The sequence below is a fragment of the Pygocentrus nattereri genome, chromosome 13 (assembly GCF_015220715.1).
Source record: "Pygocentrus nattereri isolate fPygNat1 chromosome 13, fPygNat1.pri, whole genome shotgun sequence".
Lineage (NCBI taxonomy): Eukaryota > Metazoa > Chordata > Actinopteri > Characiformes > Serrasalmidae > Pygocentrus > Pygocentrus nattereri.
In genome coordinates this window covers 19775653-19792431 of record NC_051223.1, presented here as the reverse complement: position 1 = coordinate 19792431, position 16779 = coordinate 19775653, and the positions used below count along the sequence as shown (strand labels likewise).

The 16779-nt window shown below is 37.3% G+C and overlaps 1 protein-coding gene across 1 annotated transcript in view; it reads right to left on the bottom strand.

The window, feature by feature from the left end:
* Nucleotides 1-1125: 1125 nt before the first annotated feature.
* LOC108426449 (urotensin-2 receptor) overlaps nt 1126-16779 on the bottom strand; it is a 54781-nt gene continuing 39127 nt past the window's right edge. The window contains exon 3 of the mRNA XM_017695916.1: nt 1126-2770. The gene's annotated coding sequence lies outside the window, so the exon portion shown is untranslated. The remainder of the gene's footprint in view (nt 2771-16779) is intronic.

Genomic DNA, 16779 nt, shown 5'->3' with positions numbered 1-16779 from the left:
AGTAAAGTTTGGGAGAGTCTATTCCAACATAAATGATAGAACTAACCTAAAGTTTTGTAAATAGACCACAATATAGAAATATGTAAAGAGAGGAACTTCTACTTTTACTGGAGTAATATTTTACTGTGGGTATCTCTACTTTAACCCAAGTACATGATTTGTGTTCTTCATCCACCATAGGTATTTATTTAAATACATCTACACTCATTGGTAGTTTAGTCAGGGACTACATCTGCACTCAGTGTTTAGTCAGGGACATCAACCAGATAGGTACACTTTGTAGTTTCATGATTACTAACTGTAACCCATTTGAATTGCTGGTCAGATATCATATGGTTGGTGGACCATTCTCAGTACAGTAGTGAAATAAGAATGTTGTAAAATCTTAGCAACACTACTGGGTCTCATACCAGTTTCAGTACTCATACAAGTCCCTATAGTTACTGAATAATAAGCCTTAGTATGTAATAAGCCTGAGATTTTAAGAAGCTAATTTTCTGTCAGAATGACCATTACGTATGAATATGTTTCAGAATATATTGATGAGGAGGTTAGATATAGGACAATCCACTTGCCCAAGGAAGGGGAAAATGGGAAAAGTGAGGAACTACTATGTAAGTGTGTGTTGTGCTAGTTTGAGTGGATCAGAGACAGCAGTGCTGCTGGGGTTTTTAAACACCTCAGTGTCACTACTGGACTGGGAATAGTCCACCAACCAAAAACATCCATCCAGAGGATGAATAACATGAACTGTGACAGCACAACAGATGAGCTACTATCTCTGACTTTACATCTACAAAATGGAATGTTGGAATGTCTGATAGAGTGGAGAGTGAGTGGACAGAGTGTTTAGAAACTCCAGCAGCACTGGAGTCTGATCCACTTGTACCAACACAACACACACTAACATGCCACCATCACTGCAGTGCTGTGGGGGTGTTGACTTTGAAGAACAGGGAGAAAGGGGGATAACAAAGTATGCAGTGAAACAGATCTGAGGATTACAGTCTATAATTGTAGAACAAAGTGCAGCTATATGGGAAGTGGAGCTGATAAAATGAATGAGTGTAGAGGTGGTTGTAGCTGATCAGTGTATGCAAAGACTCAAAACAAGACAAGGTAAGGTGTGCATGTGTAGCCTGCGCAAAATGTAAAGTTTTATTGAAAAAGATGTATTTACAGTGTCAGCACTGCCCGTCCGATTCACGTAAACCTAATAGGAAAAGCAGGCTTATTCAGTTTGCGCTCTGGACCCCAATCCAAAATATGTGTCTACCATGAATATGTTTTCATTAGAAATGAATTAACATGTTAAAAAGCAGACCAGTATGTGGCCTGTTAAAGTCATTTGGAGTCTGACGGTGCTCCGGTGAGGAAATGAAATCAGTCTTGAAAAGAAGCACCTTTTGTTTTATAGAACACTCTGTCTGATTTCTGATTTACACACAAGAGGAAGTAAAATTCTTCAATCACTGCTTGAAGTTGAAGAGCATAATGAGCTGTGGGAAAATGAGCAACTTAGAACTTTTTATTTTGTAACATTTTGTAGGACATCGATAGAGGTTGCTTGCTTTAGTGCAAAACAATGTGTGTTAATGATAACAACGAAATACCACAATATTTACAAACAAATCCACAGACATTGACTGTTTTTTCTTTTTTTGAATTGACACAAATCAAAGAATTCATGCTCTCTTCATGAAAATTACAACAGAGCACATCACATCTCTCAAAAAACAAGAAACCTTGTCAAGATTTTAATACATATATTCATCTAAATGCGTAAAAGAGTTGTGTTAATTATAATATAAGCAGACACACAAGTCACAGTTGGCTGTTGGTCACCCCACTGATGTTTGTGGTAATGTTTTGCTTGGACCCACGCTGGCAAACGTTTTAAGAAAGTGAGCAGTCTTCATCATGGTCTCTCTCTGAAGGGTTCAAGATGAAATGTGGATAGAATACTGATGCGGGGTCAGTTCAGACATCAGCGGCGCACTCAGCTGCTGTCAGCCTCAGGCCTTCGGGGGTCAGCAAAGTGAAGAAGACACAGTGTTGCTCTCATCTGCAGTCTGCAGCAATTTGATGTCTGTGTAATAGTATTCAAAGCTTTGAAAATGAACCCAGGTTCAGTAATTGTCTCCTGCAGTTAAACAGAAAACGTTTCATGATTTTGTTGAATAAGGCAGAGATGATAGACAAATAGAATGAAATTAAATGATGCTTCTGTGATTCTCCTGCCTGCTAAACACAAATGCGGCCTTGCACAACTGGAATCCGCATTAATATCAGGATACTTATGTTTCTTTCCTCGTAATTATCCAATCTAACACCACATTTATCTCAGATATTTTCTGAAAACATCCTTGAAAGGATGAAGATTGAAATTATTAAAATTGCCACAGCCGTTTTATCAAACTTAATCATCTTAGAGTCCAGAGTTTGATGGACAGAATGAAAGAAAAGGGAACTATTAAGCCACTCATGCTTTGCACTTGAGATTGTACTCTACTAATTAAGTCCTGAATTTGAGCTGAGGGAAACTGACGTATTCACTGTTGGGTGCCATTCACACGACTAACTGCTAAGTTGGGTAGAATCTGAAGATCTGAAGATGTGATGATCTGAAGGTGGGAGAAATTTTCCTGCATTAACTTCTGTTCTTCATCTGGGCTATTCTCCTCCTCTTCCTCTGTCCTTCCTCCTGAGGAAGAAGATGCCAGTCATCTTGGCCTGCCTTGGCCTTCCTGTTGCAGCCAGTCTTCGAACCCTGCAATAGCAGCAAAAGCAACAGTTTTCGGTTAATACCCTGTGCTGTAGACTTGGCAAATAGAACCTGTTCTTGGACTGTCTGGTCGTTCTGACCGAGACCACTCTCCCATATGGTCAGGTTTTAGAGTGAGCTCAGCGTGTGTGGAGCAGACTCTTACCTCAGTGTGGAATTGATTAAGTCATGCACAGTGGCCAAGGCTTTATCTGTCTTGCCTTTTGCAGTATTGCCTATTACGGTAGTGCCCAGTTAATAGAATGCAATGCCTACAGGGCATGATACCATAAAAAATCAGTTGGTTTATGCACTCTGGGCTATTCTTCTTTTTATGGAGGTATAATCTGCATTATACATATCCTGTTACAGACAGCATTTTGTGCAATAAAACAGTCTGCTTCTTCCCAATCTATGACCACATCAGGAATACTGTCATTTCAGGCAAACTACCACAGACAACAATTTACTTCAGGCATGCTGACAAAGACTCAAACCAAATGAGTTTACATTTATGGTGCTTCCATTCACTGCATTCATTGATCTGTCTGTGGATTTTGGTGGAGGTCTGTGGATATTTTTCCTTCAGACAAAGCTAACTCAATTACCGGAAAAAAAAACAAAAAACGGGGAAGTAGAAGAAAAGTATTAGCAGACAAAAATCACCACTAGCTAGTGCCATGGGCTGTTATGTACATTCTGTTCCCCTGACTCTCTGGTGATATCAACACCACATGTGTGCCGTTGATCAGCATACTTGTACTACTGCCCTTAGAGGTGATGACACATGGTGATGGATGAACTCACTGTGCTACAACAAATATGACAAGATTGAACATATGCTCCTGCCAGGAGGCTGATACAGGGTATATAAAGTATGTGTACTAAATAATGGAGTGACAATCATTTGAGCTTACATGACAGCTTGACACCACTTCTGCAAGTTATAAGGGAAAAGGCAACAAAGATGAAAATGATAAGATGATATTAGTTAGGATTAAGATGATTGCAATTATTTGCCTGTGATTTTTAGGCTTAATGAAATTCCTGATAGCTTCATTCATGAAATAACAATGCAATAATAAGACAAACTTTCGACACTGTGCTAACAACAATGCATCCTGTGTTCTTTCTCACTCCAGTGTGAATGTTCAGTAGTTTTGCCTAGTCACGATCTATAAAAAGAACATTTTTAATTCAAACGAGGACGCTGCCAAAACCACAAACCCGGCTTTCAAAAAATGCCAGGAATACATGAACAAAGAACAGTAAATACAGGGAAGACAGCATCACCACGTTTTTAGAGGTAAAAGCAGGTTATCAAGATATGCTAGAGTTGCTAATAGAAAGGAAGCTTATGCTACATCAACTGCAGTTATCAAATGGAAATCATGCGATGGAGCTGTCTAAAACACTGTGTTTTTGAGTTTTAAGTCAACAGTGCAACATACCCTCTATTATTATGCAAAGATGTCAGGTCCTCTCAACCCCTGAAATGCAGCTTGAAAGTAAAGCTGAAGCATAATATGCTTTAGTGTCTGCTGTATATGCTATATGAACACTCTCTAGCCTCCTTTTCTATCTTTCAGCTTGGATAAGGTTGTAGCTTGTCCCCTTGGAATTATAGGGTTCTAACCCTTTTTTTTTTGTCAAAATTGAGTTATTCACATATTCTTATCCTTCTAAACATTATGTGAGGTGTTTTAAGTTGTATACAGTTTTGGAGTCTTTATCTAGAAAACACAAAATCTCCAAAGTCAAACTCTAGCTTAGTTCTCTAAGGTTCTATCTGTGAGCCAATCAGAACTTCGAATACACACAGGAGAATACACACTAATCTGCTTCTTTGTCATGTTGCTCCGCTACTGCAGGAAAAGTTTATGAAACGTGAAAACATCTTGTTGAAACACGTTTTGCAGTTCTTCAGTCTTACTTCCTAAAATGTTATAAATATTAAGCAGATATGAGCATATCATTAAATCCATATGTTTAAATTGATGAGGTCTTAATTATAACATTAACATGAATTTAATTAGTTCATCCATCTTATCTTTTTTTCCCAAAATAAGACTTTTTGGTACATTACAGTCAACATGTCTGATATGAAACAAAAGCTCATACTGTCTTTAGACTGTCCTGCCAGATTTGCTTGCTTTTTTCAATAACAAAAAGGCAATTTGTCATAAAACAAGAAATACATGTCAGAAAAAGCATTACATTTCACTTTCTGATACACATAGATATTACTTATAACACTAGGTTTTAAAACACATTATGAGTAAAAGGTTTGTGTTCTTATTCTGGAGGGTTCATGGGAATTTGCCCAACCAGTCCACATGTGCTTCGAAGGCATTCGACTGTACAGGGCCATTCAGGCCCTGTACAAACAAAGCTGGAGTTTGGTTCGCATAGCCGGCAGTAAGTCAGACTCGTTCCCAGTGAGAGTTGGACTCCGTCAGGGCTGCCCTTTGTCACCAATTCTATTCATAATTTTTATGGATAGAATTTTTAGGAGCAGTCAGGGGATGGAGGGTGTCCGGGTTGGTGACCTCAGGGTCACATCACTGCTGTTTGCAGATGATGTGGTCCTACTGGGGACATCAGGCCGCGAACTTCAGCTTTCGCTGGATCGGTTTGCAGCTGAGTGTGAAACGGCAGGGATGAGAATCAGTACTTCTAAATCCGAGACCATGGTTCTCGGGCAGAAAAGGGTGGAGAGCCATCTCTGGGTTGGGGATAGGCTCTTGCCTCAAGTGGAGGAGTTCAAGTATCTCGGGGTCTTGTTCACGAGGGAGCGGGAGACTGACAGGCGGATTGGTGCTGGGTCAGCAGTGATGCGGGCTCTTTACCGGTCAAGGTGCTCTATTTACTGGTCGATCTACGTTCCCACCCTCACCTATGGTCATGAGCTTTGGGTAATGACCAAAAGAATAAGATCGTGAATACAAGCGGCCAAAATGAGTTTCCTCCGCAGGGTGTCTGGACTCTCCCTTAGGGATGAGAAGTTCGGTCATCCGGGAGGGACTCAGAGTAGAGCCGCTGCTTCTTCATGTCGAGAGGAGCCAGCTGAGGTGGTTCAGGCATCTGGTTAGGATGCCTCCTGGACGCCTCCCTCGGGACGTGTCACAGGCAAGTCCACCTGGGAGGAGACCCTGAGGAAGACCCAGGACACGCTGGCGTGACTATATCGCCCAGCTGGCCTGCGAGCGCCTCGGAATCCCCCTTGGAGAGCTAGTGGAAGTGGCTGGGGAAAGGGAGGTCTGGGCCTCATTGCTTAGGATGCTGCCCCCGTGACCCGAACCAAGGAGAAGCCGAAGATTGTGGATGGATGGATGGATGGATGGTTTGTGTTCTTTGAAAATCATTGTTTCTTTCCTGTTTTGCCAGATAGAACCTTATAATTCCAAGCAGAAAGTGAGTTCTTAGGATTAGAAGGTTCTATCTCCATTTGACCTGTTCAAAAACTCATTTACAATCTGATGGGATTTTGATATTGCACATTTAGAAGATATTTAGGGTGTCTGTCATTTTTACATATAAAAGAGACAAGTTCCACATATCAGTTTTGCTATTTGGAATGTAAAATCTGGAAGCTCAACATCTCAAAACTAAACAGAACGCAAATAGAACCTTATAATTCCACAGGGATGAGCTGAAGAAACATGTCGGGCTCTGAGACACATAAACTGGACGTCCATCCCACCGCCGTCTTTAAAGCTCAGAGTATAAAATTCGTCTCTGCAGACTAGTTTCTGCTCTGCCATGTTGAACGGTATAAACCTTTCGCTATGATACGCCGCGCATGCGCAGACCGTTCTCATTGGAGTGTAATCAGATTCAGGCGTTTACACGGATATTATTCTTCTGTTTATAAATAACGGGTTATTTAGAGGATTACCCATCTCTTTCAATCAGATAGAAACTGTATTCCGAATGGCCTCAATTGGACTAGACTATTCCGATTGAGGTGTTTACATGGACGCATTCTATTCCAATTGAGCTATTAGTCGGATTATTATATTTGAGACTACAGCTCCCTAATCTATTACAAATCCAATGTTGTGTGTTGTAGGTTCAGAATTACTGCCTAGTATGTGAGTGAAGGAAACTCCCTTACGGTTTTCTCTTGTCCCAGCAGTTTTTAACATAAGTACATTTAGCATAAAATGTGTTCACCTTTTTAATTGTAACATTTCACTTAAAAATCCTTATTTTCTATAACATTTACACAGATAAAAAAAGTGATTAATCACGATTAACTATATAAAATTCTGAGATTAATCGCGATTAAATTTTTTAATCGTTTGACAGCTCTAATATATATATATATATATATATATATATATGTATATATATGTGTGTGTGTGTGTGTGTGTGTGTAAATGAACTCTTTCAATCTTCCATTTTAAGTTGTAAATTTATCAGTCCAGTTCTGAGTCAGGAATTGCTCACAATCAAACACTGTAAGAACAAAAAGACTAGGATTTCATCTTCTGAGGTGTTTTAGAGTAAGTGTAAAATTTATATTGATATTTTGGATTTACAAGATAAACTTGAAACAGCAATCCCAAGAGTATACTGAGGAGCCTGTATTCCCTTTCCAATATAAATGACAAGAGGTCAAAATCCTTGTGCTTCTTCCAAATATTACATTATCAATATATAATGGGCAGCATATTTTCTATGATTACTCACAAAAAATCAAATATATTAATGATTACCTACTTTAGAAACAGAATTACACAAATTTGCATTGATAATTTGAATAACCTCCCCTTGAGGCACAACTCTAATGACTCTAAGGTTTAGAGTGTATGTCCTTCATGCATGTCATCTAAATTTGCTAATATTAAAGAATAATTAAACAATGGTCATTGTATGATGATTTAATAAATATTAATATTGTGTTTTTAAACCACTATGATGATGTTTAGTATGCTGTGTAGGTGTGTAGAATTTTGATGATGTTGAAGTAATAGCCTAGTAGTCCATGAGGTAACAGGGGATTATGGGAGCAGCAGTGGACTGAAGCAGGTGATGAAAGCCGAAATAGTGTTGAGAACTTTATTTTAAAAGTGGATTTTTCAAGAAACATATTAACAAAAGAATCAAAGCGAGGAACAGTCTGAACTAAATTTTAAAAAAAGTTAAAAAAAAGAACTAATAATAAAAAAAAGTACAACAGCAGAGTTTTTTCCTATGTGCCTCATCAATATGTAGTCCAAATGTATTCTGAATACATTACTTTTTCCTGTATTAAAATCTCTGCATAAAAGTATTTAATTCACTAATTTCAACATTTCATATTAAGCTCACTGGCATTTTAATATGTATATGTAATAAACAGGAATGTTGTTATATATAAAATAAATACTGTTGTACATAAAATTATCTTTGACATATATGATAAACGATCATTGACATATGTGGATGGAACATTGTAAAGATGAACAAAGATGAATACTTTCATTCACAAAAATGATCTGCATACAATGATCAATGCTTTCTATCCAATTTATCACTGTGTAAACATACTGATCACTTTATCATAAACACCTCCATTTAACTCCACCTGGTGTTTGTTAATGTTTATTCAATATACATTAATGTTCATTCAATTTATCGCTGCTGTCGGAAAAAAACCTCATATACTGCATTTTTTTGTTGTTTTTCAGTTTTTGGCACAATTTGAAAATGAATGGTGCTTTTTATATTGTGTGTAAGTTTCATGATGAATGGACTATAAAAAATGACCCAAAATGACATGGAAAACATTTGGTTCCATTGACTTAGATTAAAAGTAAAGAAAGTGTTTTTATTCTCGTGTAAAAGGTACCATTTTGGAGATACAAGGTTTTGTTCCAACAACAGCGTCATGTAAACTTTTATTCAATATATATCAATAATCATTCAACAAATAACAAAGTTCAGATATTATATTGAATACACATTGATATATATATATATATATATATATTGAATGACAGTTCATACATACGGAATGAATGTTGATATATATTAAATGAAAGTTCATATGCAATGAATATTGGTGTACGCTATATAGACAAAAGTACTGGGACACACCTCTTAATTATTGAATTCGGGTGTTTCAGCCATATTAATTGCTAACTGCTAGGTGGATAAAATTAAACACATAGCCTTGCAATCTCAATACAGAAATACTGGCATTAGAATAGATCATACTGATGAGCTCAGTGACTTTAAATGTGGCACTGGCATAGTTTGTAAAATTTCTCTCTTGCTAGATCTGCCCCTGTCACCTGTAAGTGCTATTTTTGTGAAATGAAAGCACCTAGGAGCAGCTTAGCTAGGAAGCGGTAGACCACGCAAACTCGGAGAAGGGCTGGCAAATGCTGTAGCGCACAGTGTCTATCCTCTGTTGAATCACTCACTAACAAGTTCCAAACTACCTATGGAAATAACATCAGCAAAAGAACCGTGCATCAGGAGCTTCATGGAATGGGTTTCTATGGCTGAGCAGCTACACACAAGCCTAAGATCAAAATGCATAATGCCAGGCGAGGGGTGGGGTGGGGGCTTGACTGGCCTTCACAGTCCCTGACCTCAAGCCCAATACCTTTGGGATGAACTACACCAGAAATTATGAGTCAGGCCCTCTCGTCCAACATCATTGTCTGACCTCACAAATGCTCTTCTGGATGAATGGGCAAAAAGTCCCACACATTCCACGATCTTGTAGAAAACTTTCCAGAAGTGTGGACCCTGTTATAGCTGCAAAGAGGGGACTAACTCCCCATTAATGGCTATAGATTTAGAATGGGATGTTATAAAAGCTCCTGCGGATGTAATGTGCAGGTGTCCCAATACATTTATGATTCAAGGGCCATTTTTTCTTCTTTTTTATCATTTTTTTATTTCCTTTTCTCAGGCTTCTTGACAGCTACACATCCTTTCATGTCCAAGAAAGTGAATCTAAAAACAGTTGCCTTCTCACAGTGGAAGGATAAACATAAACACCAGTGGATTTTTTCAGAAGAGAAAAAAATCTCGATTTTCTCCCCTCTCTCAAAAATGAAAGCTTTAAGTGCTGTTCCTCTGCATAACTCTAATTTGTATGTTAGGATGGGAGTTAAAGTGGCAGCAGAGTGCACAAAAGTAAAGAGTGGACAAATTAAATATAGATAGATTTAATATTAGGCTTTTGTTTCATTTTCTGCTTTTTTCTGTCCCTGACTTTTGGACAGCACTGTATAATAATTACATATATAGCTCAAATTAGAAGATTCAACTATTTATACTGTGTGTATACATGATATACAAGTGAGACAGAGAAAGAACTGAGTGGATGTGCACATTGTAAGCTAAATGGTTTAGCAGCCACGAATGAGCTCAGCTAGGTGACATTCACACAGCAGTCCTTGGTGCATACAGTCTTGCTGTTTACAGATTAGTGATTGGATTATTTACACTATAAATAGCTCTCTGCCTGGGGTCAAATTGAAATAGCATGCAATCCAACTTTAACTAGCTAATCTTTGTTTCTATGTGGAGCACTCTTTTAAAAATGTTTTACTAACACTCGTTGGCTAGAAAAGTTGCACAGATGGCTCAGCTGTTTAGAAATGTTAGTTAGTTAGATGTGAGATAAGCAAAAGCTGATAAAAGTATGTTAAAATTAGTATGTTGCATTCTGCAGGATTTCATCTGTCCATACACATCACAGTGTCCTGTTTTTTTTTTTTTTTTTTTAATAAAATATTTTGCTTGTCCCTCTAAAAATGGCCAGAATGTCCATTTGGGTTTTAAGTTTACCTGCAACCTGTGGAAACAAAGCCCAAACATATTCATTGTCATTACTGGTAAGAAGACCTCTTTGCATGAATAAAGGGTTCTTTACATCAGAGAAGCATTCTTCAAATTAATCCAGAAAGTGCTGTATAGTTTTATATTTAAAAAAAGCACCCAAAATTATTCTTCTATTGTTACAAGCTTGACATCGTAATAATAGAAGAACCGTTTTGGGTGCTATATAGAACCCTTTTCAAAAAGGTTTTATATAGAACTATTTACAGAACATTTTCCATTAATCTGAAGAGCACTTTCATGATGCAAAGAACCCTTTAAACATATAAATAGTTCTTTGATTGTTCATGTTTTTTATAAAACCATTTTCTTTATCAAAGAACCCTTCAAGAACAAGAATGCACGTCAGTATGAAAAATCATACTGTTTGTGTAGTAGGTCAGGAATTCCAGGTTCAAAAGTTATGTCCAGATTAGATCAGTTTGTGCTAGTTGTGCTAGAAAAGAATGTATTGCTTAATTGATCAGTTTAACCCCTTGAAATCTCAGTCTTATTACATTCTAAGGGTTATTATTAAGTACCTACAGGGACTTCAGTGCAAAGTGGTCAAGCTATTCTTAGGTTATAGAAGTGTGTAGTAAAACTTTGGCCATTTAAGGGGTTAAGCTGATAACAGTCCACTCATTTATACAGCAAACCATCAAATCCATCATTCACTTGAAGCAATCGCAGAGGACTCTCTCGCAGTGGTCAGTGTGTGCCTGACATTTAGTGTCTGTTGCAAAATGCTGCTGTAATGTTTGTCCTTTAACACTGATTTGGAATAATGCTTTCTCTCCTTTCTCATTCTATTCAGTATTAGCGTAACACTATCTATGCAGCATGGCAAGAAATAGCTTGATCAGTGAGGCATGGTATTAAAACAGAGTTCCATTCATGATTATCATGTAATGGCATTGCTGGGTTGTTTTGTCTTATAGCTTGAAATACATCACCTTGGCTCTTTATATCTCTATTTATGCCTTATATATTTTTTACCATAAGCATATTGTTGTTATCACGGTGAAATGTTTTCTTAATGTTTAATGGAAGTTAATGTGAAAAGATTATATATGTAGCGTTGGGGAGCAAGGAGGCGGACACATATGCGGAGATAAGCGACTTTCATTAAGGGCAAATGCAGGGTTGTGGTCATAACAGTCCAGGTTCAGATGGCCAACATGGATAGAATGATATGCAGACATGATGAAAAACACAGGAAAACTATAACAGGGGCTGGAGGAATGAACACCAAACAAAAGCAACAGCACATACATCAAACATCCAAACAAAGGCCAGTGAAAACTAAGGGCAAACACAGGGCTTAAAGAATCACAAGGATGATGAGGGACAGGTAGAAAACAGGTGGAACAAAACAGGGGTGGAGTCACAAAACAAGGGGCAGGACTAGACGGAAAACAACAAAAGCATGTGAAAGATCAAAACAATGGGGCACGTGGACGACCAAATTGTGACAATATACAATTACAATGTAATTTTGTTCAATTCATATTGTCAGTTCATCACAAAATCTGCATACGAGAGTAGTTAGGATTTTCACATTACATAAAACGTTTTAATTGACAAAAAAGGGAGATCATTTTATGTTGAAATATTTCATATAAATAATATTTCAGTTCGTTCAATGTAGAGGATGTGTGCTTGTTTTCTTTTAGAAAATCAATAAAGCATTAAATTTGACCAGATTTGTTCTTTTTTTAATCAGACTGTATATTAATATAGTACAGCATAGAGTACTGAAATGGGTAGAGTATATATATATATATATATATATATATATATATATATATATAGTTAATGTTTTGAAATAATGGTTAAAGCAAAAGAAAAAATGTCTTTTAATAAAACAGCTTAGTAGAGGGTGAAAAGGTAGCGTGTCCAAACAGAACTGATGTACTGAGTACAAAACTACAGTACATATAACATCTATCAGCATAGGCAGTGAAGTCTCTATTCTTTTATTTTAATGGACTCTTGGTCTAAAATAATAAGCTTAGCCTCAAAAGTCAGAGGTGTGGCTTATCACAAAGAAGTACAGTCCATTTGGTCAATGCAACATAATAAAAGTGAATACAAAAATAGGAATTAGTAGCTTAATGTTAATAGGTACATATCATAGAAAACTGTCTATACAGTTAAGTCCATAAATATTCAGACATTGATCAAGTTAATGCTGTCTTTTGTAGCCCATGAATGAATGTGGGCTCAAAGTGCAGACTTTTTGGTGTTCATTTGAGAGTATTATCCAATTTGGATAAATGGTGTAGAACAACCATTTGTTGGATAAATGGCGTAGAATGTATTACAAAACATACTTAAAACTACCTCCGCCATGCTTAACAGATGAGGTGGTATGCTTGGGATCATAAACAATTCCTTCCCTTCTCCATGCTCTTCTCTTCCCATTCTTTCTGGTATAAGTTGATCTTTTGTCTCATCTACGAGATGTTGTTGCAGAACTGTACAGGCTTTTTTAGATGTTTTTGGCAAACACTGATCTGGTCTTTGTGTCTTTGAGACTTACCAGTAGTTTACATCTTGTGGTAAACCTTTCATATTTATTCTGGTGAAGTCTTCTTTTGATGGTTTACATTGTTTCACATATATTTACATGTAGGGTGATCTTGATCTGGCCAACTATTGTGAGTTTTTCTTCACTAGGAAAATAATTCTTTTGTTATCCACCGCAGCTGTTTTTCATATTTTTCCAGGCCTTTGGTTGTTATTGAGCTCACTAGACTGCTATTTCTTTTTGAGAAAGTACCAGGTAGTTTGGCCACACCTAATGTTTTTTCTATCTCTGTGATGGGTTTGTTTTGATTTTTTGGACTGATGATTGTGGCATTAGCTCTTTGGACTTTATATTGAGTTAACAGCAACACATTCCAAATACCACACTTGAAATCAACTCTAGACTTACTTTCTGCTTCTTTGTAAGTGAAATAATAAGGGAATAATACATACGCAGTTAAAACATGAAACAGCGGGTTATATGGGCTATATATGAAAATGGTTATAATTTCTAATTTCTTATCCAAAAAATTTGAGATGCTGTACAAAATGTAAATAAAAAACAAAATGCAATGATATGCAAATCATTTAAACTCTATATCTAATTGAGAATAAGCAACATATCAAAGTTGAAACTAAGAGATTTTATGTTTTTTGAAAAATATATACGTCTATTTCAAATTGATGCCAGCAATGTGTTTCAGAAAAATTAGGACAGGGGCAACAAAGGACTGGTTGTGTAATGCTTAAAAAAAATCACACCTGGTGGAACATTTCACAACTAATTAAGTTAACTGGTAACAAGTCAGTAACATGATTAGATATAAATAGATCATCCCAGAGAGGCTGAGTGTTTCAGAAGTAAGGATGGGGAGGGATTCATCATTCTGTGAAAGAGTGCACAGGCCAATAGTGCAACCATTTAAGAATTACGTTTCTTATAGTAAAATTTCAAAGAATTTGGGCATTTAATTGCCTATAGTTCATATGGTGCATATAGTGGTGGCATCCTGCCTTCCGCCCGAAGACTGCTGGGATAGGCTCCAGCACCCCCCCCCCCCCCCCCCCATGACCCTGACGGAGAAGCGGCTTAGAAGATGGATGGATGGATGGATAGTTCATAATATTATTAATAGATTCAATGAATCCAGAGAAATTTCTGTATGCAAGAGACAAGGCTGAAAACCAATACTGGCTGGACAATTCTGTACTGGAAATCACTGCATGAGCTCAAGAACACTTCCAAAAACCACTGGCTGTACACACAGTATGCCGCTGCATCCCCAAATGCAAGTTAAAACTCCACCATGCAAAGAAGAAACCACATAAACAGGATACAGAAACACTGTTGCTTTCCCAAGCTCATTTAAGATGGACTGAGGAAAAGTGAAAAAGTGTCCTATGATTCCAACAAATTAAAATCTGGCTTGTTATCAGACTCATGAAGGCACCGTTAATGCTGAAATATATATATATATATATATATATATATATATATATATATGTACAGATTTTTGGAGACACATATGCTGCCATCCAGCCGCCGTCTTTTTTTTAGGTAAGGCCTTGCTTACTTCAGCAAGACAATGTCAAACCACATTCAGCACTGATGCAACAGCATGGCTCCACAGTAAAATAGTCTGGGTGCTAAACTGGCCTGTCTGCAGTCCAGATCTTTCACATACTGAAAACCTTTGGTACATTATGAAACAGAATATATGTCAAAGGAGAAGTTGAACTGTTGAGCGGCTGTAATCCTATTTTCAGCAAGAATAAGCAAATATTTCACTTTTAGAACTCCAGCAGTTTCCAAATGCTTAGACAGTGTTAGTAAAAGAAGAGAGAATGCAGCACAGTGGTAAACATGACCCTGTTCCAACATTTTTTTAAACATGTTGCTGGCATCAAACTCCAAATGGGCATATATTTTTCAAAAGGCAATACAAATTCTCAGTTTTAACATTTGACATATGGTCTTCTTAAATGATCATTTGAAATTTAAATGAAATGATTTGCACACCACTGCATTCTGTTTTTATTTACATTTTACACGGGTGTCCCAACTTCTTTGGAAATGACACTGTACTATGTTCAACTTCAAATTAAAGTTGAAGGCCTGCACATTGAGCTCATGTTATTATTATCATTTTTTTTTCAATTTCAACTTAAATATCATGTGGTAGACAGCTAAAATGATTATACCTTTGTCCATGTCTTAAATATTTATGGACCAGACTGTACATGGACCTAAGTTTCAGCTGCAAAGCCAACTTGAAAAAACAGCCCTATTTAATCTGTTAGTCATAACAGTAGTAGTACACTGAGTAGGTGGTCTAACGTCACTGTTGGAATAAAACTGATCAAGACAGTGTACATACTATATACAGAAACAAACACTAAAAAAACTTGAAGAAATGTCTTACGTAGCTTGTGAAATCCACTTGAGATAAGGATTTGAAAAGAATTTGAAAAGCATTTGAAAATAGTTTGGAAATTTGAAAAAAAACTTATATAAAATACTTGAGTATACACAATTGAGCAGTGCATGATGTTACTAGTTATTACCCTGGTACTGCATAACAGTGAATTTAGAGAAGAGCAGAGAGGAAGGGGAACACTCTTTGACTTTCAAGCTCAGTAGGATGTGGCTGTTTGCCCTGTTCTGTTCCTCTCCACATGCTCCAGCCATTCCACGGCACCCTTGGCCAGCACACCCCTGGAGCGCTGCCCGTGCTTCTCCATCTGAATGCCTGGAAGCACGTTCATTCTAAGGTTAATGAAGAAGGTGATATATTGAGGTGAATCTAGTCATTAGTGTGTTGATTATGATAATGCATTATGCACAGTGTAACTACTTTCTGCTCTATATAAAGCTCACTTGAGAGCTCTTGTTTGGGTTCATTATGCACTGACAAGCTTTCTCCCCACCCTGCAGTCATGCTTGCTTCAGCACGTCCTACTCACTTTCTACCTGTGCACTTCTTTCTTATCTGTACGCTGCAGGATGCTTCTCCCCTCATGCATGTAGTGGCTTTGAGCTGGGAAACTGCTACATCATGTGCCCCTGCTGTATATCCTGGCTCATGTTAATGCACATGTGATTTTTAGCTTCAGTTCCTCTGTGGTTACCAGCAATAAAGGTTGATTACCCTTTTAAACAATGCAATTCAATAGTCTAATATTGCCGTTTTCAGAATGAAACCTGGTGAGATTTTGATGTTTGCACCATTTAATCCAAAATCACTTGGATTAAAAGAATGCATGATTTTCCATGTACCTCAAATGTAGTCATCCAAGACTAATTTTGCTTCTTTAGATTAATGTTGGAGCTACAAGGCTACTGTTACTAACAAACACTAGGAGCCAAGCCTTTTCCATAAATACATACCCAAGACTTACTGTGAACTATAAAAATGACCAAAAAAGTTCAAAGCTTTCAGAACATAGCTTTTTGCTTTTAGTAGCTGTTGGTTTCTAAGACTAGATCAATAAGTTGATGATGCTTACACTGGACAAAAAGTTGTTTACAAAGGCCTGTGAACAAATCCATCTCTATCCATCAGCATTGACCCATGACACATGATCGTTGCAGTGAAGGACAGTGTAGGACAATGTCTCCTAAAAGCGCACCTGTTTCTTTTTATCCACCCGAATAAATA